We start from the raw sequence: 27,331 nt of genomic DNA on the forward strand, positions 1-27,331 counted from the left end.
GATCCCAGGGTCCTGGGATCAAGTCCCGCATCGGGCTCCCTGCTAGGCGGGGAGCCTGCTTCTCTCCCTCTGCCTCTGCCTCTCTCTCTCTCTCTGACTTTCATGAATAAATAAATAAAAAAAATTTTTAAAAAAAAAGAATTTTTTACACTGATCACATTCCTCACGTTGATTTTGGGTAAGAGGATGCGATTTTTTAAATGTCAATCCCTGCACAGAGTGGGCACATGGGTTCTAAATGTATTCAGGTTATACACAGACATGTATGTATGTAGATAAAATTTGTGAACAATACGAGGGAGGTCAGGAATACGATAGCATGAAAGAAAAAATAAAATAGAAGAAGTGTGACTTCGTTAGGGGGTTCAGAGGAGAGCTGGCTCTAAGGTGGTTCACGTGAGATGAACAGGTGTTCACAGGGAGTTCGTGGCCAGGGTGTGAGGCCCAGGCTGCTCATGTCCCGGGTGCAGGGAGGATAACGGCAAATGACGAACCGACGAGCCAGGAAAGCACCGTGGCAGTGGTGGGAGACGGCGTGGGGGTTCTGAGAGGAGCGGCAGATACGTGATGAGGGACATCCAACGCATCTCAGTAAACACAGGTCACAGTCAAACACTGCCTCGGGCAGCCTGATGGAAACATTAATGCGTGCCTTCCAAAACAGGCATGGAAGCTAACATCAGGATTTCCAGAAATCTGCACAGCTGAAAGTGGTAATTATCGATCGTTAAGAGTCACAAAGTGCTGTGGGAAAGAGATCCTGACTAGCTAAGAAAATCTAGGAAAACTTAATGATGTTTACAGGGCCTATTTAAAATGGGCCGTTTTTAGATAAGCTGCAGTGGAGCTGAGGAAGAGCACTGTAGGATCGGGAACTGTGGGGAAAGGTGGAGAGAAGAGGGTGAAACCCACACGTAAAGAGCCAGGCGTTCAAGTTCGGCGGCAGTGTCTAGCTAGGGGGACAAGCTCCTAGCAAGGTATATGGCAGCACTGCATTATAGACCTGAGCAGGAGACACCCCAGCATGCTGGCTTCCATCCCAAAACGTTCCACGGGGGAAGTAAGGACAGGCAGATTCCCTTCTTTCCATACCAACACCATCCGTCTGGTAGTTTAGGGACCAGTCCTTCATCAGAGAGATATTAGAACATCATGAGGCATGAGAACATGGTGGGGAATTAGAACATTGTGTGGGTATTATAAGTTTGTGGGGCATTAGAACATCATGGGACATTAGAAAATTGTGGGGTAGGGGCACCTGGGTGGCTCAGTCGTTAAGCGGCTGCCTTCGGCTCGGGCCATGATCTCAAGGTCCTGGGATCGAGCCCCACGTCGGGCTCCCTGCTCGACGGGAAGCCTGCTTCTCCCTCTCCTGCTCCCCCTGCTTGTGTTCCCTCTCTCGCTGTATCTCGCTCTGTCAAATAAATAAATAAAATCTTTAAAAAAAAGAAAATTGTGGGGTATTAGAACATTCGAAAGGATTTTTCTTACTCATGGAGTAAGCCAATGATGAATATTCCTGTTAAACCAAAGAAAACATTCCTAGATACATTACTAATACAGGCTCCTTAGAAACATCCGATCTTGGCACTCACGGCCATATTTAGCTCCAGGTATAATTCATTCCCAGGAGTCTGTACTGTGCCAATGAGTCAGTCCTTCAAAAATGAAGTTAACAGAGGCACCTAGGTGGCTCAGTAGGTTGAGCATCCAACTCTTGATTTTGGCTCAGGTCATGATCTCAGGGTCATGAGATTGAGGACTGCGTCAGGCTCCCTAGAGCCTGCTTAAGATTCTTTCTCTTGGGGTGCCTGGGTGGCTTAGTTGGTTAAGCGTCTGCCTTCTGCTCAGGTCATGATCTCAGGATCCTGGGATCAAGTCCCGCGTTGGTATCCCTGCTCAGCGGGGAGCCTGCTTCTTCCTCTGCCTGCCTCTTCCCCTGCTTGTGCTCACTCTCCCTCTTTGACAGATAATTAAATAAAATCTTTTAAAAAAATTCTCTCTCTCCATCTCCTTCTGCCCCACCCTCATGCTCGCCCTCTCTCTCTCTCTCTAAAAAAAAAAGAAAATAGCATAAGAACATATGCTGAATTTAGTTGATTAACTGCTTTTGTCCCTTTTATCTGGTACAATCATAGCCACAGAACAGAAAAATACAGCTAAATATAGTTCAATGCTGTGAAAAATAAGCTATTAAAATGAATTTAGTCACAGAAAATTAACAAATTAATCTGAAAAAGTTAATAGCATAATTTAAAGACAAAGAATAAGTAGTTTTAGCTTAAAATTTAAATTAAAATTAAAAAACACTGCCCAATTTAAACATTAGTAGAAGTTATTGTCAACAATTCAAACAATTCATATCAGAGGTTTAACATCCCAAATAAACTCTAATGTTTTATACCAAATAAAAAAATAATATTTTAGATTAAGTTCATAAATTTTTGCCACCTTTGGCTTAGTTTAGAAGCAAGATATAACTAATCTCAGTGCCGATTAGCAATTCAGAACACATGCACTATCCCTATTAGGAAAAGTAGCCCATTTAATGCTTCAAAGATTGATTACAACATTTTAGGATGATGTAAATATGTCTAGGATTTTCTGTAATTAGTAAAACTGGCTGTTTCCCTGACCCCTTTATTCTCAACACAGTCATGACACTCACGAAATCTAAATGTCTCAGTTAGTCTTTAGGCAAGATGTTTCATGATATTTCACAAAAACTCCTACCAATATCTTAAAATCTAAATGTGGTGTTTCAGGATTGCAATTATATGTAAAATGACCATCAAAAAGTATATCTGAGAGATGAGAGTTTGAACGAATACACATAGACTGGAAAGACCCAAAAAGTACAAACAAGTAGAAAGTCACCAGTAAAATGTTGTGTGCCTGTGTATTAGGAAGAATCAAGACCATCAATGAAAAGACCACGCTTTCTCCAAATTACTTAAAGGTCAAGTAACCAAACACTTAGCATTGTAAACCTAGTTCCTGCCTGGGTTATTATTATTATTTTTAAAGATTTGTTTATTTATTTGAGAAAGAGAGAACACATGATCGGGGAGGCGGTAGGGAGGGCAGAGAAAGAGAGAGAAAATCTCCACGGCTCGAGCTCACGACCCTGAGATCATGACCCGAGCCAAAATCAAGAGTCAGACCCTGAATGGACTGAGCCTGGGTTATTCTCAATGGTGTGGGAAATACAGAGGATAGACTCGGGCAGCCCAGGGGAGAGGGGCCACAGTCTGAGGTGCAAGAGGATGCGCCTGTGGGTCTTTGGGATAATCTCATAATTTCTCCCATACACAATCTCCAAATACACACTACACAAAATAGCTTAGAATCATCTGGAAACTTGAAAAAAATCACTCCTATTATCATTACTAACAAATCAATGCAACCAGTCTACAAACAGAGTTTTTGTTTTTGTTTTTGTTTTTGTTTATTTGAGAGAGAGAGAATGAGAGACAGAGAGCATGAGAGGGAGGAGGGTCAGAGGGAGAAGCAGACTCCCCGCCGAGCAGGGAGCCCGATGCGGGACTCGATCCCGGGACTCCAGGATCATGACCTGAGCCGAAGGCAGTCGCTTAACCAACTGAGCCACCCAGGCGCCCTACAAACAGAGTTTTAGGTGGCCATATGTTTACAGTTCTCTAAACAGGGAAGAATTACTTTTTTCTCCTTTGTTTCCTATATATGTGACCAAAAATGTGTTCCTTCTCATTTAAAAACAACAACAGCAACAACAACAAAAACAGAGGGATGGAACCTACTGAACGTTTCAATAATTTACTCTTACAATGGACTATAGCTACAATAAATAGCAGAAAATTCTCTTAAGTGGGTTTTAGGAAGCTTTCTAATTTTCCACTTGTCCACAACACAGTCCAAAGTCCATCAAATACTAATTTCAAAGCCTGTATTTCAGGCTTCATCCTTTGTGGGATGCACATTTCCAAAGGACACAAGTGTGCTGGATGGAGCCACACAGACCCAGTCAGCTCTGACCTTCCTCTCAGAAAAGCGAGCTATTTTTTTGTAAGGTTTTTATATGGGTCAAAACACTCTACACACTGAGTTCAAAGTCATCTAAGAACCGCTCAAGTAAAAGGGATCTCGAATTACATTTTTTTCTCTCTCCATATTTCTTTCTCTAAAGGAAAAAAAAATCCTCATGGTGAAAAATGTGTCTCTGATATTTCCCCAGTAGTCAAAAATACCTGCTTTTTAATAAGACCTGCTGGAAAATATAAAGTTGAGAAAACTAATTTACTTATAAAAACCCCAGTGACATGAGTTCAGGCTGGACTGATTTCACCATCAGAGACCTGTCATGGGCTACCTGGACTAAATGCCCCACAGCAACAGTAAAATGAAAGAAGAAAGAGTGCTGCAGTTGATATCGTGGTTGCTAAGTTTCAAAGTATTTTCACTTCAAAGTACTAGATTTTTCTAACAGAAAGTCAAATGGTCTGGTCACGACAGGAAGTCTCATGTACCATTTCTCCCCCCTACCTTCTCCTGTGGTTTTTCAGTTTTGCTGCTTGATTCCCTTGTAGCAAACTATTTTTAAATGTACTAAGATTTTTTTTTAAGATTTTATTTATTTATTTGAGAGGGGGGGTGAGGGGCAGAGGGAGAGGGAGAAGCAGGCTCCCCGCTGAGCAGGGAACCAATGTGCGGGGCTCAATCCCAGGACTCCGGATCATGACCTGAGCCAAAGGCAGATGCTTAACCAACTGAGCCACCCGGGCGTCCCTAAATGTACTAAGATTTGTAGTAGCAAAAATTTCTAAAGATGACTGACAGAACTTCCACCAACATGAAGCCCTCTGGGTGTGGAAGGGTCCGCAGTAGAGGTATGACTCATACGGTATCAACACAAGAGTGCCCCCGGCTGCCTACCGGGTGGCTAGACACTGCCCTGTGCACCTTGCTCATATCATGCTTACAACTCTCCGACGCAGGTAAAGTGTTACACTCACATACACTGCACGGGGGGGAGATCGAAGCTTGGAGAAGTTTGGCAAATGAGCCAACATCCAAGATCGGCAGACATCAGAGCCGAAATGCCAAGCCAGTTCTGTTCGACACCATGGACCCCCCCCCCCAACTCTCTTAGGGCAATGCTGCCAAATATTTTGCATTAGAATCAGAGTACTAGAAAATGTAGCCTTAAAAAGTCAAGAGTTAGGGTAAACAGCAGTCATTAGAGAAGTGCTGGCTTTGCTCAGCTGAATAATTTTGTTTCTGGAAATAGGTGTTGGGGGTGCGTCTAGATGGAGGAGACTCTGCAGATGGACGGCCAAGTCACTGCACATAAAGACTGAGGACACTTCCCAAACGTTGAATAAAGTCGGGTGTAATCACAAATGGGTCTTTCATTGACTCGTCCTTCCATCAAGTATGAGAGGAGTGAAAAAATCTCAGCACCAAGCTGGGAGAGCATGGACAGCTGTGTGAGACAACACAAAGGTTTTCGTAACTGGCACAAAGCAGTCACGAGCCAAAAGGAGCCATAACCCTGGAACCCCCCTGGAATTCACAGAAATTTCAAGGAAGGCTTTTGAGTTTTTAGGTCCTTGAGTAGGGTTTCAGTTAACTTCACTCACTGATTCCAAACGTATTTATGCGGCACTGACTATATGTTAGATGCGCTTGCATGTGAAGCATCTGTTACAGACAGAAGGGCACCGTGGCCTATGATGGCACCTGGGTTACAAATTCACTGCCTAAGTGAGCGCAACCCTTGCTGTTTTCCCATGATATCGGTAAAAAGGAAATGTGACATGAGAAGCAATTAAACCACAGGTAACTTTGTTCAATATTCCCATTGTTCATACACACTGATTTTGTTCTCGAGGCAAAGGACAAGTCAGGCCAGCAAGACTGCTTTGGTTCCAGGGAGTAATCACACAAGAAATTAACACTTACTGGTTCATTTCCATTTGCGTTAAAAGCAATTAATGAAACCGCAACCAAAAAATGGATACTTTCTACTCCTATAAGCCAGACCACTTTCTAAAAAAATAAAATAAAATGTAAAAAGCCTCAAACTATCACCTTAAGAGCAGCCTTCAAGAAATATTTTTTTCAGCCACAGAAAGACAATTCACTTGTTATATAAACTTGGAATTTAATTTTAAAAATTATAGAAACATAGAATCTTTCCAGACCAATTGATACAAATGAGAATTTTACTATCCCTGTTAGAGATGAGAAAACTAGCAATGTATAAATTAGAGTAAAAAAAAAATTACATGCACTTTATCAGCATTCGGTTAAAAAAAAAAACAACCTGTCATAACTCAGAGGAAAATCCAAATATGCTCTAAAATCTCAGTGAATTTGGGCAGAATCCTAGCCTAGGTTTAATACACACACACACACACACACACACATTTCCAGACACTACAGTCTATCATGTAGAGTGCCATAAAATACTAACACTAGAGTATCATCTCCTTGAAGTCAGACCCCAGTGTGTCATGTCCCCTTCACCCTATCACACAGTATCTGGCACACAGTGGGTGCTCAATAAATACCTGCAGAATCAATAAATGAAACTAACATTGATACTGATCACTGCCCACCGTTCTCATTTATCTCCCTGATGCAGCTATGTCCAAAATGCTAATGACTAGCCTCGCGAGTATTAAAAGCAGCACTGAATACATGTCCAGCAATTTCCGAGGTGGAGCAACTGTTTCTCTGGATAAGGAAAGGAGGGGGAGCTGTTCAAAAGGAAAATCCACACTAAAGCAAAGGGTCGATAAAGAAGGAAGAATTCATCCTTCTCACTGTGCATGCCTGTTTCTAAAAATACGTACTCGGCCATTACAATATAAGTAATATGAATTGGTTTTCCATTTTAAGACCATCCCAGAGATCCGGAAGATTTAACAATGGTTACGGAATGCAATGTACTGTAATTTTATCCGCCTCTGACACGACATACAGAACTGCTGTTTTTGTAGATTAAAAGCTATTGCATATTGGCAACTTCACACACTTCGAGCTGATCAAAATCCAGGTACGGCTGGTGGAGACTGGACAACAGAGGAGAGAAAGAAGTGCAGGAAGAGATGGGAGGGCAAACAGCTGGATGCTGCCAACTGGGGAGTTAAGAAATACCGTATGTGGGGCACCTGGGTGGCTCAGTCGTTAAGCGTCTGCCTTCGACTCAGGTCATGATCCCAGTGTCCTGGGATCGAGCCCCACATCGGGTTCCCTGCTCGGCGGGAAGCCTGCTTCTCCCTCTCCCACTCCCCATGCTTGTGTTCCCTCTCTCGCTGTGTCTCTCTCTGTCAAATAAATAAATAAAGTCTTAAAAAAAAAATACCGTATGTATGGACGGAATAATAAACACAGGTTTAAGTATGTTGTTTGAGGTTATAAAGGTGACTGACCGGGAAAGTACACGTATATTTAGCTGAGTGGGTGGAAAGCAGATCGATGGAGGATGACAAAAATGAAGGTGCAGGATGAGCTAAATCGTCACCCATCAGTAGCCAATGCCTAAGTTGGTATATTGTTAGGAATCTGGAGGTATCTCCCTAAAGAACTAGTAACAGAAATAAATACACTTCACTGTGTAAAACTAGGTGAACCCATTATGGGTGAGAGATCACAGGTTTTTATCATGAGCCCCTTGGTATCTTTCAGTTTATTTTAACTGTGGTATGTTCTACTTTGATATAAATACATTTTTAAGGGAGTAACAAAAATGCCTGATACGTGTGTTATAAGTGTATAATAAGATAACGCACACAAAGTTCTAATAGTGCCTGGCATATAGGAAGCATTAATAAATGATGGCTATGACTTCTTTTAAAAGCCATTGTCAAGGTTGAAAAATTCAGACAAATACTATGATCTTACAAAAAATACACCCTGTTTTGTGAAAACAAAGAAAAATGTGTGCAGTTTTAAGTGTATTATATACATTATAGAGGCATTTAAAATGTTTATGCGCTCTCGAAGAAAAGTATCTTTCTTCCACTATCCACTACAAGCTTCAATTTTAGGTTACACGTAAGAATTTGCTAGAGCATGTAGAACTGAGAAAATCACCTTCTTTCTTTTTGTGTCTTTCACAACTTTGCCAGTATTTTCTTTGTTTAACGTATGATTTCCTCAGGAAGACTTTCAGAATTTAGATTTATTTTATTTTCAGTTTTAATTAGAACTATGAATTTAAAAGAGAATGACTACATTGCACCAAGCTGAATCTCTCAAAAAGCAAAAGCAAAAACAGAACCAAAAACAAAAATGAGAAAAACAAAAACAAAAACAAACAAACAAAAAGTTTGATATGCAATATACACATCTTAAGGTTAAAATCAGAAAATTAAAATTAGCTTGTGGGAAATGCAGGGTTAATTCTGCATGGGGTTTTCCCTCCTCCTAAAAGGAAGAGTGAACTGGAGCTGACCCACTTACCACAGTGTGGATGAGAGGCTCCGACCAGAAGGAAAAATACAACCTTTGGAAATCCCTTCCCTGCATTTCTAGTCTGCCTGTAGGTCTGGTCCACACGGGGTGTCTGAGACATCCTTCTCTCGCCCCCACCGCCCCCCCCCCCCGGCAAATGATGGGGATTCCAGTAAGTCAAAACCTGACTTTTTTTTAAAAAGTCATTCTAGAAAACAAAGCAGCTCAGGTTGACCCAAGGGCAGCCCCACATTCAGCCTCACTGAATTTGGCTTCTGTTCTTTTAGGGCTCCAGTGCAGATCTTTCATTAACAAGAAGGGAAGTCTGCTCAAGGTAAGGGGGGAAAAAAACCCCAAATACCAAAGACTTGAATTTGTAAAGAGCTCTAACTCGTGTACTACTTTTTATCTGTAGAAACACTCAAAGAAGCCAGCCTGATGAACGTCAAAGTCAATACAATAAATAAAGTCAAAGGTTTACCAGTAAGATGCACCAGCCAGCATGAAGTGGAGGGAGTCGTGGGAGGGAAGAGGAGGTGTGCCAATCAGCAGCTTTATTTATTGGAGGGATCAGAGGCTGTGCAGGGCCAAGTCCTCATTTTGTGTCAAAACAGCCCAGCACGTGGAGCAGGGCTTTGAGGGCATAGTGATTAGAGAGACCAGAGGCTGGTGGGGTCCAGGCCACAGCGGCTGGGATGAGCAGAGGCGGATTAGCCTTCCAATGAAAGCACGTCACCACCTTAACTGCAGCCTTGTTTAATCACTTGGGGGACGTAACCTTGTGGGGTATTCAGACCTCTCTTTGAGGGAACTCAAAGAAAAAAAAAAAAACTCAAGTGTGAGCTCGGAGTCAGGCCCCTCATAACACGTATCAGATCCAGACTTTTTTCTAGTCCCATTGGGATGGGTAGATTTGACCTGATTCCACTACTCCATTCAATGCTTCGGAATGAATTAAACAAGCCTAATACTCCTATGAAAAACCAATACAGGAAATGTCAATGGTGGCTTTCTGCTCTGACAGCCCAGGCTTCTGCAACTGGTCACTTTAAGAAATAAAAGATCTATGTTACACATAGTTAATTACAAAAGGGAGGGACGAAACGTGCAGGAAGAACAAATTCTCTGGGGGAGTCAAGATTCGGGCATTTATATTTGAGACTTATTCAGGCAAAGTACCCATGAAATATATAGATTGAATATATTTAAAAGAGTTCAAAGTCTGGAAAGGAATAAATTACTTCTTGATATATATGAACCAGAAGTCACCTCGGCTTATCTTTTAGCAAAAGCAATCCATAACTGATCATAAAGAAGCAAGAAATCTTCCTCTTCCTTAACTTCCGTGCATCCTAACCTCACAGAAATTTTGATTCACAAGGGTGCTCACTAAATTACTGGTTCATCCTCCCTCCCATGCAAGGATCCCATGCAGCCCATGCCTGAGTATTTCTAGGGACCTCACAAGTGTCACATACATCAGGCAGGCGAGGGTACAAACCCGATCATCTGCTCAGCTACTGGGCTGGGGGCGCCTAAGGAAATTAATCCAGCGGTGGGGGATTGTGCAAAGCACACTACTAGGGGTCTGCATGGTAAGTTCCAGAGTACACTGGAGGGGTTTTCAGCACCCAAGTATCCCATAGGGGGACAGGTAACGGGGAATTCCAGGCCAGGTAAATCGGAGCCGATCATCCTGTGATGGATTCCTACAGATTTGTTAAAAGATGGCAGGACGCTGGGGCACCTGGGTGGCTCAGTCAGTTAAGTGTCTGACTCTTGATTTCGGCTCAGGTCATGATCCCAGGGTTGTGGGATTGAGCCCCACATTGGGCTCTGTGCTCAGTGCAGAGTCTGCTTCAGATTCTCTCTCTTCTCATTTGCACTCTCTCTCTCTCAAATAAATAGATAAAATCTTAAAAAAAAAAAAAAAAAAGATCACATGGCGCTAATCACCTGGCTAGGGAGGGGTGTGGCTGGCAAGGGGAGAATCCACCAGCTGGGATTCCAGAAGTGGCTCAATTTGTCAGAGGGGAGGGAAATAAGCATGCATGAAAGTGGGGAGAGAGTGTCCATTCCCTCCAGCAGAGACCCCCAGAAGCACTTGTGAAAGTTGAGCAAGTTTGGGTTAATGCTCACTGCAGTGGTTGGGGGGGGGGGGGGAAGACACGCCAGAGGATTGTGAGGCATCTCAGAGAAACTTAAGGGGATCGGGGTGGTGTTAGGTGATTTGGGAGAGGGTTCAAGGACCCAGGACTCTTCTCTGGAGCAGATGACATTAGGACATTGGGTCATTTCTAAGGGTGGGTGTCAATAAATCTTCTCTCTTAGCGGGGAAGCCAAGAGGGACACTAACGCTGCAAGTGATGTGAGCATCTCTCATATTGACCAGCGTGGGGAAAGTTCAGTCACTTCTGCAGCTCGAATAGGGTTCGTGTTTTTGTCTGTGTTCATGCAGGACAACAGAGGGATCCCATGTTCGTCTTGATCGTTCATAGACACAGAGCGTCTGAAGATGGGGTTTGGTGAAACTGTCTATGCTCAGCAGAAGAGCACTGTGACCCCACTGGGTATGCCGGGCAGCTGCTGCCAGGAAGAGTCACTGTAGTCTCCCCAGAGGGGAAGTAAAAGGGACACTTCCCCCGGACAGGAGACGTGACTTGCTGTGCAGTACTTGGGAGTCACGTAAGAGCACAGCAAATATCCCCATGTGCCATGTCATCGTGCCCACACCTGCCTTGAAGGGAGGGAGGATTTGAGGATTCACAGTAGGCTCTGAGGAAGGCTGGAGCTACCAGCGCCCTCGCAAGCTAGTCCAGCCCACCCTTGTCCAGGTTTCCAGGTAACACCACCCTGCGCCATACGTCAAAATGCCATACTATGCAAACCATAGTCTGGATTCCTCACTGTTAAAATATGCAAGGAAGCTTTTTATCTGTAAGGCTGCAGATTGTAAAGCAGACAGCACCATTCTGTCAGTATCAGTATCTCAGGTGGGTCCAGATCGAGGAAGCTCCACGTTCTTGGTAGCTCATGCCTGTCCTTGTAGCTCTGTCCCCAAGCAATTTATTCCCCAAATCCATTAGTGGGATTCTCTGGTCTATTGGATTAACCCACCTCCAGCATCCCTTTTACACAGCTGAAACCATACCAGCATCGAATCGTCTGTTTTCCTCTTAAACTACTCCGGAACAGTTCCTTGAGTATTTTAGTTTATGTTAATCCCCTTATGTGTTGTGTTGATACTAAGTAACAGCTAACGAATTTTCACCCATCATGAAAAGCTGTCAGTCCATTTCTTAAGCATTTTATTCACCCTCCACTTAACCATTCTTCATTTTTCATACATTTCAAGAGATATAATATTACCTTCCTCAGTGACATTGAAATGATAGCGTGTGGACCTCCTTAGGCTACAAGGTAAGAGGATGCCGCATTCCATCCATGTTCACCAGAAAGAACAACAGGGGTGCCATCAAAAGAGTTCAGTTTAAGGATAACTCTATAGATAGAGGGCTATTTTATTTTGAGGGAACTATAGATACTATTTTCTTTTTTTTTTTTTTAAGATTTTACTTATGTATTTGACAGAGAGAGAGCAAGCACAACCAGGCAGAGTGGCAGGCAGAGGAAAGGGAGAAGCAGGCTCCCTGATGAACAGAGAGCCCGATGTGGTGCTCAATCCCAGGACCCTGGGACCATGACCAAAGACAAAGCCACACACTTAACTGACTGAGCCACCCAGGTGCCCCGATACTATTTTCTTTTCTTTCTTTTTCCTTTCTCTCTCTCTCTCTTTTTTTTTTTTTTTTTTTTGAGAGAGAGAGTGAGGAGAGGGGCAGAGGGAGAGGGGGAGAGAGAATCTTAAGCAGGCTCCATGCCCAGTGCAGAGCCTGGCACGGGGCTCGATTTCAGAACCCCAAGATCATGACCTGCGCTGAAATCAGGAATGGGACGCCTTACTGGCTGAGCCATCCAGGCGCCCCTCCATTACTATTTTCTTCGGAAAGCGTACAATGGCTTACAATAAAAATTATAAAACTCTTCCATTTCAACAGCAGCATACTTCGGTTTTTTTAATTAAAAAACTTTTGTTATCAAATCCTATTAAGAATGACCCTACATTGGTACCAAAGCATTTAAGATAAAATAAACTCTATGTAATGAAGGGTAGCAGAATGTGCCAGCCCAAAATATGCCACTTTGCTATGTTGTTTTGAGCTGTAGACACCTGCAGGGAGATCCCTTCTCTGGGGCCTATTCTTGCCCAAAGACAAAGAACTCAGTTGTGATAAATCCCTTCCCCAAGAGTTTTATCAACCAGGGAAAACTGACCCTTATCACAGGCCAGGAAACTAGAAGTTCACTCCACACCCAGACAAACTTTGCCACTAACTGTCATAACTCTTATCTGCTCTTCTAAAGGCCCATTCATCTTTCCTAAAGATCATTTCCTCTCCTCCTCCATCCCCCTCTGCTTTCCCCCCTTCCCTTTCCCTAATTAGATGGACTTTAATCCTGAATTCTAAGCCAACTCTTGGAGTTACTCATTTTCCTCTGCATATCCCACAGGCATGCACAAGGTATACAGGTTCATAAACTTCTCCTTGCTTCTCTCTTGTTAATCTGCCTGTGTTACAGAAGTCTCCCCTAAGAGCTCAGAAGGGTAGTGAGAAAATTATTTTCCATCCCTACAGTAGCTAACTACACCACACTACACACATGATGTGCTCCCTTACAGAGCTGTCACATCTCAAAAAGTGGATGAACATCTTGTACATCTTACTTTTTATTTTTCTTAACTCAAATTTTTCTATTCATGGACTACAAATATTGGTGAGTCTGCTGCTCTCCCTCAGAGCTGGAAAAGTCCTGGGAGTGAACCAGTAGAAAGAGGGAAGACAGGATAAGCTCTTTCTTTTCTCTCTACACTTAGCCATGTTATACTCAAAGTCAGGACCTTTTCCAAATTTGCTAGAAAAAGACAGAATCAAGAGCCAAATAAAAGCCTATTTAACTTCTTTTTATTTGAAACTTCAAAGTAGGTCATTACACAGTAGAAAGGACAAGGAAGAAGAAAGAGAAAGCAGTTAACATATAAACGAAGGCTCAACAACAGTAAAACCCAAATCCAAATACTTTTTCTTCTAAAGCACATCATCCAGTATTGTTGGGAAAAATAAGTCATGAAATTGGCTTTTGTTGTAATGTTTCCTTCCAATCATTATGAAAGGCCACTAACTGTAAGCTAAAAATGAAAAAGGGAAAAAAAAAAAAGTAGCTCAGCGCTCAAAATGAAAGGATGCAGACATTAACCATTTATGAACCTGAGAGCCAGATTTTTTTTCCTTTTAACCAACTGAGCCACCCAGGCGCCCCCCCCTTTTTTTTTTTAAGATTTTATTTATTTATTTGAGAGAGAAAGAATGCAGATTTTTTTTTCCTTTTAAAAAACAAGGGAATCAATATTTTCTGTTGAACTCAATTCTCAACTATATTTTCAAATACTGGGTGTTCTTTATGTTTAGGAAATAACTTCTGTTCTTCACAATTAACCAAACTGCATTAAAGACTGAGGCTCTTCCTCATCTCAAAAGTTATTTCTTGGCTACAGCAACCAAGCTCATGCCTTGCAGCATCTCATGACTCCCTGAAGGCAAGGCTTCTCAAACTGAACTGTGCACGTGAATCACATGGGGTCTGGTTCAAATGCAAGCTGGATTCAGGAGATCTGGTTCAGGACCTGTGAGTGCTTTTCCAACAAGTTCCAGGTGATGTCAACACAGCTGGACCATGGACGACAAGGGTCTAGAGAACTAAGTAAAAATTCAGCAACCCGTGACCTGCATCCAGAGATTCAGTGTAAGTACTTACATAGCAGGAACTGAACCTCTTGATTTTTAGTGAATTCAGCAAATGGTCGTAACACACTCTGTCAATATCCTAGCATTGCCCTAATCAAGGGCCATGGGTGGGTGATCTACAACCACGGAAATACATTCCCCCAGTGCTGGAGGCTAGAAATCCAAAACATCAAGGTGCTGGCAGGGTTATGCAGCCTCTGAAAGCTCCAGAGAACAACGCTCCCTCACTTCTGCCTTTTGTGTGGTGGACAGTCCTTGGGGGTCCCTGGATGGTAGACGCACTGCCTCATCTCCACCTCCATCCCCACATGGCCTTCTGTCTTCTGCGTCCCCTTCCGTCTTTATGTTGTCACGTGGCATTTCCCTCTCCGTGTGTCTTGTGCCCAAATTTCCCCCTTCTTATAAGGACACCAATCATTGGATTAGGGCCACCCTACTGCAGGCTGACCTCATTTTAACCAATCGTATCTGCAAAAACCCTATTTCCAAATAAGGTCACATTCACGGCTACCAGGATTATGACCTCAACATATCTTCTTGGAGACACAATTCAGCCTAAATTGTGTGCACACCAAAGTTTAGGATCCACTAAAACTTTTGTTTCTCCATGTTGATTACTCATTAGATTTGCTGAACTTTCAAAATCACAGCAATGCTAGGTTCCAACCAATTAAATTGGACCCCGCAGGGGTGAAGCCAGGCATTACTCTTCTTTAAAAATTCAGGTAGTTCTGGTGCACTGCAAGGGTTGAGAACCACTGTGCAAGACTCAGATTTGACAGCTCTTTGTAAAAATGTGTAATACTTTAAAATGGAATGTTTGCAGTTTTTTTCTTAGCATGAATTGGAGAAAAATATACCAGTAATTTAGCCTATGCTAAAAATATGCTATTTAGAAAACAGAGGCTTTTTGACAATGCTCTTCAAGAACCCAAAGGTTTCTCATCAGTATGATTGTGGATGTTTGATTACTTCTTCAAGGCGGGCATAATATAGATCACAAAATAGTTACTCTTATGTATAGCCATTACAGATGTTTAGAAATAAAGGTCAAGGTTAAGGAAGAAAGTGCATGTGAGAGAATTAAACCCAAGAAACTTGAACTTGGGAAGTTAATCTGAACAAGCTGGTGATTTCAACACTGTTTTCAGTCTTTCTCACAGTTTTATCTAATTCTGCTCCAAAGGACTATAATATAGGACTCTATTTGGACTATTCTTGCCAAATTGTCCCCAGTTTTTCAGAGTCGTGATTTCAGAAAACACTTGGAATGGTTTCTGAATTTTTTAAATAGGTAGATGTAATTTCTGGGTCAAAAAGAAAAAAGAAAAGAACGAGGTGTTCAATACATATAGTCAGACTGGAGCCCTAGAAAATACTTTGAAAAAACTTAAATGAGTAATATTGGGTATCACTTTCCTTTTGGGTTGACGATTAATTCTACATTGGCATTTGCTTTGCTGTTACAGTGATTACTGGCTAAACAGTTATTGTTATGAAACAATAAACTTCCTTGTGTTTATTACAAGATCATGAAAAGGAAGGAGCTAAGGAAATACTGGTGTATTATATTATAAAGCAGAGGAAAATAGGTACTACAGTAATGAAGAACCAGGAGGAAGAGATCTAGTACAATGAAACGCAAGAAGTAAACTACTAATATGGAAGTGTACCAAATATATTAATCAGGTTAATAATAACAAATCATACAACCTGTTCAATAGGAAAAGGTAAGAATAAGGAGGTCAACATGTTGTTTTTGTAGAGTTCCAACATAATTCATCATCCAAACCAGGACTCTTGGGAGAGAAAGAAGTTACCATTGATAATTATACAAGGACAACAGGTGTAATCAGGGACCGTCCCCAAAGCCTCAGACCTGCAGTAATTGCAGTTTGTTCTTGAATTCCTTTCACCTGACACTGCCTTCGCCCGCGAAACATCTTTCCAATGTCTTTTCCATGATCAAATAAGAAAGAGTACACATTTAGTCAATAGCTATTCCAAAGTGTTGTACATAAAATCCACAAATGCTGGGCGCCTGGGTGGCTCAGATGGTTAAGCGTCTGCCTTCAGCTCAGGTCATGATCTCAGGGTCCTGGGATCGAGTCCCGCATCGGGCTCCCTGTTCCTTGGGAGCCTGCTTCTCGCTCTGCCTCTCTCTCTCTCATGAATAAATAAATAAAATCTTAAAAAAAAAAAAAATCCACAAATGCCAAACCATTTTATGAGTAAGAACGAGTTAAATTGTGCAGTGATGAAGTCAACCCCAGTGGCTGAAAACAGCCAAAGTTTCTTGTCTTTCATGTTACGTGCTCATCAGAGGGGGGCAGGGTGTGTCTATTCAGCTTAAGCTCGAACACTGCCAGTCACTCAGCGGGAGGACGGAGTCTAAGGCCTCATACCAACAAGTGAGCGGCATGCCTGAAAAAGACACAGAGCGCCTTTCACACCCCATTTGGCCAAACTCATCACCTGGTGCTACCCAACCACGACAGGCCTAGAAAGTGCAATCCTACCTTGTGTCTGAAAGAGGCCAAGTGGAACACTTTGCAAATATAATTCATGACTACCATAAAAATACCATCATAACTCAGTATCTTCTCAAACCTTGCTCTTGTTATAAAGACCTTTCTGGTTCTCTTGGGTGTGGGAGGTGGTCTACTGTTACTTTTTTTTCTTCAGTATGCTTTTCTTTTCCTTTTCTTTTTTTAATGAACATATAATGTATTATTTGTTCCAGGGGTACAGGTCTGTGATTCATCAGTCTTACACAATTCACAGCGCTCACCATAGCACATACCCTCCCCAATGTCCAGCATGCTTTTCTGTCTGTTTCTGTCTTGCTTTGTGTTGTTTTTATAACTTTTTAGTGTCTATCAGGCTGCTCCTGCTGTAACATCATTGCAAGACAAAGCACACTTTACATCTGCTGCCTTCTGTACTAACTCCTCTCCTGAACACTTAGCAAGCAATGACGCATGTCTCTGCACAATCTCTATGATCGGAACGTTCTGGAAAATAGCTCCATTTATCCAAGTACAAATTGGGCAAACTTCTTTTCCCAAACAGGCAAAGCAGGGATTGTAACATACAGGTAGTGTTCCTTTCAAGGCGTGGACATTTGAGTAGACTGCATTTAGCGCTCTGAGAAGCAGAGAGCATATGCAAAATCACTCATACAGGATGATCATCATAATAAATTATGTATTTATAATAATAAATAAGTGTAAACTTAATATGTGTATATAATGCAGTAGCTCTGAAAAAGTATTTTAAAGGTTGCTATTCCTCAGTAATGGTATTGCAGGCCATTTAAAGAAAATGTATTTCCTTCTTTAGGTAGTTTTTTTTGTTTTCTAAATACTATGCAGTACACTTGTGTTTATTTAAACTGTTACTTAGGAAAAAAAAAATTGTTTGTGTACTTCAGGTCCTGGCTGTGTTCAGATGTGTTTGCTGTTCTCAGAGGAGGTCGATTTATGGCCCAGATATTAATCTCTGCTTACAGGCGTGTTATGGCTTTAAGCTATTTTTAGAACATTGTTTGATTGTATGGTTATAATAACCTGGTGTTTTAGAAATAGAATCAGGTGCTGTGGGAAGTCATCCTAATACAATATTTCAAGTCCACTATGCTTACTTGTAGTGTTCATACTGAAATCTGAGCCTGAAATCTGTAAGGTACTAACATTTTAAATTTTGAACCCAAAAGAATATTATAAACATGTATCAGGAAAATGTTCCTAAATAAAGACTCTTCTAGAATCCTCTGCATCTGAATACAGGAATTCCAAGGGAATAATGCCATCAACCCTGTCAACTTGATGTATGAGTCCTTTTTCCATCCCAGGATGATTTACGGATGTGATCCTAAAACTAGTTCTTACATTACATCCTGTGTAACTTCTTTGATTGAAAATATGAAGATAATAAATGTGTACAAAAGACAAATCCTACATACATTTAAAATAAAAAAAACAGATACGAAAACAAGAAATCACCAGTGCTCCTATCATTGTGTTTAGAATGTAACAGCCAAAACACACACAACATGCAGTTTTACAAGTCCTCAAACATTATTGCTCTTTGAATGCTTCCATTAATATGACAATATTTACTCATGAATTTGCCCAACATCTTCTGAATGTAAAATACCAATGTTAAAATTTAGTATTATAAACATTTTTGCAATTTGTGTTTTTTTAAATGCTTTAATATACATGATCCTATTTGAAGGGGATGACCCTATAATCCTAGGAGGTCACTCCTCACATGCCAAAATCATTCATAAACATTGAGGCAATGACTCCATGTACCATAATGCTGCTTAATGCAAGCCTGTCTTCTTTTTGTATGAAAGGGTTTTCATCTCCACCCTAAACCCCTAGCCCCATCCTCCCCCTACACACTCACATCCTTTATTTGGCCAATCCCTATTTATCCCCCAAGATTCAACTCAGTCTTCCCCTGACATAGAAGCCATCTCCAAATTAGTTTGCTGATTGTCCCTGCTCTCTGTCCCCACACTATTTCCTAATATTTACACTATGAATTGACCTGTTCTGCTTATATATCTTCCTTGTTCCCCTGGCTGGGTTTGGGGGTGCTGGGGTCTGGGTAGGGGTATGTCACCTGTCTCCCCTGGTCAGAACATCCTCCTCCTCCTTGAAGATCCACAAGTTTAGAAACGTGTTTATTTCATTTTGTGCTTCCCGTATCTGTGAGATAGACTGAACATATAAATGTGGAACTGGACAGAAAAGACTGAGATGTGAGGTCGAGGGTAAGGAATAAATACTCTGTGGTGCTTTATCACTGAGTTTAATATAGTTTCTCTGCATTCCATCACCTTTTTGAATCGGAAATTGTCACCATCAAGAGAAAGGTCCTGAAAATCCACTCATCCTGATGAAAAGGGCTGGGAAATCGGAACTAATTTACATTTTTAAAAAATGTTTTCAAACTAGAGAAAATTTTAAGTTTTTGGCTTACCCTAAAATGGCTTTAATGACATGCAGAAAATTCATTATTGAATGAATCTAAATCATCTGTACTCTCTCAAATGGAAACAATGAACATGCATTAGTTCAACAACCTCATTGGAAATGCTGGAAGAATCCAAGCAGCTTCACCTGATCGTAACACTGTTGACATACTTTCCTTACTTGATAACACTGCCTAGAGCTGGCCTTTGGGAAACAGCAGCCAGCAAACCCCCGTGGGACCATGACAACAAGAAACACAGGCAGTATATCTAAATAGGCCAGAAGAAGGGTGGAGGTTTATGGGTAGAAAAAAAAAGGCACCTCAATTACTGAAACCACCTTCAAACAAGAATGTGATAGTAATAGAGTTTGAATATGTTGTTCAATTTAGCTTGCATGTTGTATGTACATATCATATGTGTAAGGCTTAGGATTCTGACAGTCAAATGGAGTTTCAAGCTAGAATCTCTAATGATATTCACATTACTAGGATGTGACTCTAGATTTAGAAATTTGTCTTAGATAACACACACACACTTCACCCTTTCTGCTATATAATTTTAGTGAATCATCATAAGCTCCTGTATCTCTTTTCACTCACCAAAAATACTCAAAAAACGATGTCCTAAAATGTTTACATTTATTGTTTTAAGTATATGCATCCACATGGCATGGATTCATTCAATCTAAAGTTAATTTAATTAAAATACCACTCATATCTTCTGCCATACAGAAAAAAAGGAATTTAAAATTCTATTTTAGAAAGAAAGGTGTGTTAAAGTCTTATAAGACCATTCACATACATTTATTTTCCTCAATGTTCTTAGACTATCTATGCAGTCTAAATGTTAAACACATTTGTATGTTATTTTCTGGGTTGCTAAATTGCTTAGAACAAGTGGCTCTTCTAGGAGAAGTTTTTAATTGCTTTTCCTTCACTGGATGTCCTCCATCCTGATCAACGTTGGTGACTCCCTGGGCACGCACTGCCCACAAGGCTGGTCTCCTGATAGCCTGGAGAATTCCATTCCCATCTGTAGAAATGTAAGCTTTACCAAGTTTCTACCCCAAATCTAAGGGTCACAGCTGTATCTTGCAGTTGCTACCTCTCTTTTATACCTTAGTATTTCCTTTGTATCTTTTCAGTCCTTGGGCATCTAATTATCATTTCTTAATATCTAATTCTTCTGATACACCAACTGGGTAACCATCTCCTGGCAGGCTCGGACACACCCACCCCTCCTACCCACCCCCCCATTTACATCACGAGGTTCGAGGGATGTTTGATGGCAAATTCTCCTGCCCTTACCTCTGGGCTGGAGCAGAGGAGAAAGGTCAGGATGTTTCAACAGCGGCTGAGTTATACAGACCTAGAAGATTAATAGCAGGATTATATCAGAGGAGATGTGCTAATGAGTAAAGGGAATCACATACAAGAAAGTCATCAAAGCCAAGGCTTGAGTCAAACATTGTTGAGCATTGGGATGGAGCTCAGGAAGCCCCATGCTGCCATGTGTCAAGAGCTGCAACACCTAGGAAATTGAGGGTTGATGTTCTCAAATATGAGGAAACATTTGGGAACATGCTGCAGGTCGTTCTTTCCCAGGAACTTGTATTTGGGAAGCAGTGAGTAGAGAGTCATGATACACAGAATAGTTAGTAGTGGGAGTTGAGGAGCCAGGGAAGAGCATGGGTGGATATACCACCACCCACTAGAGAGGTAAAGGGGAGGAAGACCCTAGGGGATCATCACTGACTGCTGGCATCTTGTGGAAACCCGACATCCCAGAGACGACCCACACCCCACAAAGGTTTTTATTTATACTTAGGACTGCACATCCTTATTGATGTGGATGTAGCTTGTATCTTTTGCCTAGGTCTCCTGGAGTCTTTCTATCAATCACCACTGCCCTTGGGACAAGCTCAGTAACTAAAATGAGAAGCCATTAGAAATTTAGTATCTAGAATGATAATCCCAAAGGGCAGTCGGATGGTGCCTGAAATAGAAACCAGTCTGTATGCAATATGACTTTAGGGATAGGATTCCTCAGCAAGTATGTTTACATTATTTTGATATTGGAGTAACAAGATACACATGTAAGCTAGAAGGGTCTACCACACCACACACAGTCCTGATTATGATCATGACACTGGAAGGAAAAAGAAAGCAAAGGAGCCAGGAGATGAAAACATCACATTAAAGAGGTCACAGTGCGGGGCGCCTGGGTGGCTCAGTTGTTAAGCATCTGCCTTTCACTCAGGTCATGGCCCCAGGGTACTGGGATCAAGTCTCACATCGGGCTCCCTGCTCAGTGGGGAGCCTGCTTCTCCCTCTGCCTGCTCCCCCCTGTTTGTGCTCTCTCCCTCTCTCTGTGTCAAATAAATAAATAAAATCTTTAAAAAAATAATTCCCATTTAAGTCTAGATTATGAAATGGATTGCAATTAAAGTTTGTTATATAAAGTTTCTCAGTTGATAGTTTCCACTTTTCAAATGACACTTAGAGGTAGCATTTCTATTATTTTAGTTCTTGAATCAAACCTCTCTAATCATAGACATAGCACCCGTTGTGATTAACAAGCTGGGGAGAGAGGAACTCTTGGTAGGGAAAGAATCTCTCCTTCTCTCTTTCTTTTTCTCTCAGGAATAGTTATCAGGGCCCCAACTGCAGAAGGGGAGAAAAATGTAACTTCAAGTCAGCTTGAAAATAGTGCTGATTTCCATGCACTGGACATTTTAAGTTCCTGAACTAAAACGTTATGCTACGGGCCTGTTACATAAAAGAGTCATCAGACCTGTCTGAATTTTCATGGAATAGCAGAGGAAACATTTGTCATCACTGAGCAGGTTTGATGGTTCATGGGAGATAAAGTTTATCTTAAAGTTTATTTCATGATTCCCCATCAAGGAGCATGCGTGTTCAGTGGAACACTGGGACCACAGGGGTCCTTGGTGCTTGCAGTGACAATCTTCTCCAGCTTGCTGGAGGGGAAAACTACAGAAAATAGATGCAAAAAAACCGACAAAAACAGGAGCGGATGAAATCCAGAAACATATAAAAGGGGTTATACACCATGACCAACTAGGATTTATACCAGAAATGCAAACTGGTTGAACATACAAAAAGCAATCAAGGCAACACACCATAGTAAGAGCAGAAAGGACAACAAACCACAGGATCATTTCAATAGACGCAGAAAAACACTTGATAAAAGTCAACAACATTCTTTGCTAGAAACACTCAGCAAAATAGGAAGACAAGGGAACTTCCCAACCTTATTCAGGGCATCTACAAAATCCTGAGCAAGAGTCACACTTTATGGTGACCACCAGAAAGCTTTCCCTCAAAGATCTGAACAAGATGAGGACCCTGCTCTCACCACTTTGACCCAACATCGCAGTGGAGGTTCTAGCCTGGACATTGAGACAGTACAGAGAAACAAAAGGCATCCAGGTTGGAAAGGAAGAAGTAAAACTATTTCTATTGACAAAGACATGACCTTGTATATAGAAAACCTAAGGAACGCATACACAAAAATCTATTAGAACTAGCAACTGACTTCAGCAAGTTTGTGGAATACAAGATCCATATACAGAAATCAACTGTATTTTTATACACTCATCATGAGCAAATCAAAGTAAGATTAATAAACAAAGTATATTTATAATAGCACCAAAAATAAAGAAAATACCTAGAAATAAATATACAGGAATTTGCCAGTAGCCAACTTTGTTTTCAAGAGCACAAACTGACCACCGTGCACATTCTCACTTCTTCCATGTCCTACACACCAAGCCGGCGTTGGTGGTATAGTGGTGAGCATAGCTGCCTTCCATGTCCTACACACTTGAAATTTCTCTTGAAACTACTCTCAGTATACAACTAATGAAAACCTTAACTTCTAATTCCCTACAATAGCTGTGATTAGTCTTTTGTTATTTTAGTAATTTCTCAGATCAGTTTCATTATCACGAGGCAAACACCTGCAGTCCTTCCCAGCTTTGGCACTTGTTTTATTTTTTCTACTCTCAATAGTTCCCCAACCTTGACAATTTTGTCTTTTCTTCCTCCAGGGGCTAATTCTCAGCTCTGAGCTATCCTCTGATCCCTTGCTTTCATCCACACTGGATCCCCTTATCCTTAATCGGTGGGCCAGCTCTTAGACTTACACAGTTCACAGAGATCCAGTCATCAACGAAGTATTTTCTTAGAGCCTGAAGAAAGAAAGAATGGGAGATGCAGCACAAACTCTTTGCCTTTTTGTATCTTTTCTTCCCTTTTGCCTGAGGAATACAAAAACCTCACATAATCAGATCTGGGCTTACTCATACTTAATTACACCAAAATCCAAAATTACAATGGCTTAGTCAGTGTCATCTTAGCCCTCCTTAGAATGTTTCTGATAAGTGTTTTGTCCATAAAGCTAACTTTAAGCAAGTGCATAAGAGACCCAAGAGATGTTTTAATCCAAAATAATGACGATCTCAAAGGAAAGCCCCAATCTCAGTAGGGAATTACCAAAGAGCATACTGGAAAACAGAATAATAGATATCTAGAAAAGGCAAGGCTCTTAGCCACAACTGTGTCATTTATAATCATGAGCAGATTTAGTCATTCTCAATATGTTATTTTTAATTTTCATAAAGTCTTGACTTAAATAAGCTTTCCCTTTATGATTACCTCAGCTAGACACGTGGACTTAATGGAACCTACAAAGTATTTCAGACTCTTGTGCCCAGACTAGATAAACAAGCAGAAAACCCAGTTTTCAATGTTAACTTCCCAGTCCCACTTGGCTTTACCAGAAGTTACAGAAAACATTTTAGATAGAATTAATGTCAATTCTTCCAAGTATTTTTAAAAATGGAAGAAGATGAAATGCATCCCACCTCATCATGTGAAGCTAGTATTACCAAAACCAGGTAGACATCACCAACCCCCCCCCAAAAAACAACACAACAACAACAACAACAATAAAAGCCTACAGACAGGTGTTTCATGAATACAGATGCAAAAAATCCCCAACCAAATATAAGCAAATGAAATCCAGAAACTTACAAAAGGGGTTATACACCATGACCAAGTAGACGTTATATCAGAAATGCAAACTGGTTGAACGTATGAAAAGCAATCAAGGCAACACACCATAGTAAGAGCAGAAAGGACAAAAAAAAAAACCACATTATCATTTCAATAGATACAGAAAACATCTGATAAAATCCAACAACATTCTTTGCCAGAAACACTCAACAAAATGGAAAGACAAAGGAACTTCCTCAACCTGATTCAGGGCATCTACAAAACCCTGAGCTAGCATCACACTTAATGGTGAAAACCAGAAAGCTTTCCCTCAAAGATCTGAACAAGACAAGGATCCTGCTCTCACCACCTTGACCCAACATTTCAATAGAGGAAAGGAAGAAGCAAAACTCTCTCTATTGACAAAGACATGATCTTGCATGTAGAAAACCTAAGGAATTCATACACAAAAATTTATTAGAACTAGCAACTGAGTTTGGCAAGTTTGCAGAATACAAGATCAACACATAAAAATCGATTGTATTTCTGTACAATCATTATGAATAAACCAAAATAAAATTTTGAAATTCTATTTATAGGGGCACCTGGGTGGCTTGGTCAGTTAAGCATCCAGCTATTGATTTTGGCTCTGGTCATGATCTCAGGATCCTGAGATAGAGCCCCACATCAGGCAACCTGCTCAGCGTGGAGTCTGCTTTGGATTCTTTCCCTCTTCCTTTCCCTACCCCCCCACCCCCAGCTTACTGGCACTTGCATGAATATATGTTCGCTCGCTCTCTCTCTCTCTCTCTCTCAAATAAATAAATAAATTAAAAAAAAATAAAATTCTATTTACAATAATAACAAAAATAATGAAAATACTTAGGAATAAATTTAATAAAAGCCTAAGATTTGTACACTGAAACCTACAAAACACTGTGAAAAAATTAAAGATTGAAATAAATGGAAAGACATTTCACATTCATGGGTAGAAACCCATCATATTGTTAAGATGGCAATATTCTCCAGAAGGATATATGAATTCAACACAAACTCTGTCAACATTCTAACTGGATTTGTGAAGAAACTGGCAAGCTGACCATAAAATTTGTATGAAAAGGCAAGGGACCCAGGGTAGCCAAAAAAATCTTGAAAGGAAGAACAATATTGGAGGGCTCACATTTGCCAATTTCAAAATTTTCGGAACAGCTACAGTAATCAAGACAATGTAGTACAAGACAGATATACAGATCGATGGAGTAGAATTCAGAGTCCATAAATAAACCCTTACGTTTACAGTCAGTTGAATTTTGACAAAGGTGCAAATGAGGAAGAGAACAGCTTTTGAACAAAGGATGCTGGGACAACCTGGTATCCACATGCAAAAGAATAAGGTTGGACCCTTCTTTATACCAAACACAAAAATTATTCCAAAATGGATCACAGACCTAAATGTAAGATATATAAAACTATAAAAGTCTTAGAAGAAGGCTTTCGTTGTGGCCTTAGATTAGATAATTTTTTTTAGATATGAAACCAAATCACAAGTGGAAAAAAAAAAAACTATTTGGACTATAGCAAACTTTTAAACATTTTTTCATGCAGTTGCTACCATCAACCAAGTGAAAAGACAACTATATAAGGGGAAAAGTATTTGAAAAACATATGCTTTAAGGTTCTGGTATTCAGAATAAAAGAACATTTACAACTCCATAAAAAGACGACCCAAGTAAATAATGGGCAAAGGATGTGAATAGACATGTCTCCAAAGAAGATATACAAATAGCCAATAAGCACATGAAAAATATGCTGAACATCATTAGTCATTAGGGAAATGCAAATTACAACCACAGTGAGATGCAACATCACACCCACTCAGATGACTATAATCAAAATTCAGAAAACAGTAGGTGTTGGAGAGGATATGAAGATATTGGAATCATTATACATTGCTGGTGGGATATTAAAATGCTGCTGTCACTTTGGAAAATTATTTGGCAGCACCTCAAATGTTAAAATTGGAGTTACCATATGACACAGGATTTACACCCCTAGATGTACACCCGAAGGAAATGAAAACCTGCATCCTCAAAAAACTTGTTCGTGACCGCTCATAGCAACATTATTCATAATAGGCAAAAAGTGGAAACAACAGAAATGCCTATCAACGGATAAATGGAAAAATCAGATGTGGTATACCCATACAAAGGTATACGAGCCAGTGTGGAAAATGAAGTTTTGATACGGGCTACAGTGCGACATTGTAACATTATGCTACGTGAATGAAGCCAGTCACAAAAGGCCACACGTACATGATTCTATTTATATGAAATGTCCAGTAAAAGCAAGAAATTTATAAAGACAGAAAATTGTATCAGTGGTTGCCGGAGTTAGGTGGGTTGGAATGGGAAGTGACTACTAATGGGTATGGGGATGTCTGGGGGGGAGGTGATGAAAATTTTCTAAAATTAATTGTGGTGATGGTTGTAGAACGGTGACTATACTAAAAATTGTTGAATTGTACACACTGAAGGTGTGAATCTTATGGTTTATCAATTGTATCTTGATGAAGATGTTAAGCGTTGATTTAGCCATGTCTGTTCATGATTTACTGTCATCTATAACATAAATTCATGGGTCACCTGGGTGGCTCAGTTGGTTATGCGTCCAACTCTTGATTTTAGCTCACAGGTCATGGATCTCAGGGTCTTAAGATCGAGCCCCACGTCAGGCTCCACGCTGGGGTTGGACCCAGCTTAAGATTCTCTCTCTCCCTCTCTCTCTGCCCCTCTCCCCTGCTCTTGTTCTCTTTCCCTCTCTAAAAAATAAATAATAAACCCCCCCCACAAATTCATAGACCTTGTTGCATTCACCCAGATCTCTTCATGTTACTACATTAAGCTTGTAGGCACCATTAACTGTCCTCCTTTGTGGTTATCTAAGTGGTGTTCAAGTAATTATAAGACATCTTTCCCATGCCCAGATTTTGTCTTCACATTTTCAAATGTCTATTGGCCATT

This window comes from Mirounga angustirostris, unplaced genomic scaffold (genome assembly GCF_029215605.1).
Source record: "Mirounga angustirostris isolate CCGP_5_RB_7025 unplaced genomic scaffold, mMirAng1.0.hap1 SCAF_3, whole genome shotgun sequence".
NCBI lineage: Eukaryota > Metazoa > Chordata > Mammalia > Carnivora > Phocidae > Mirounga > Mirounga angustirostris.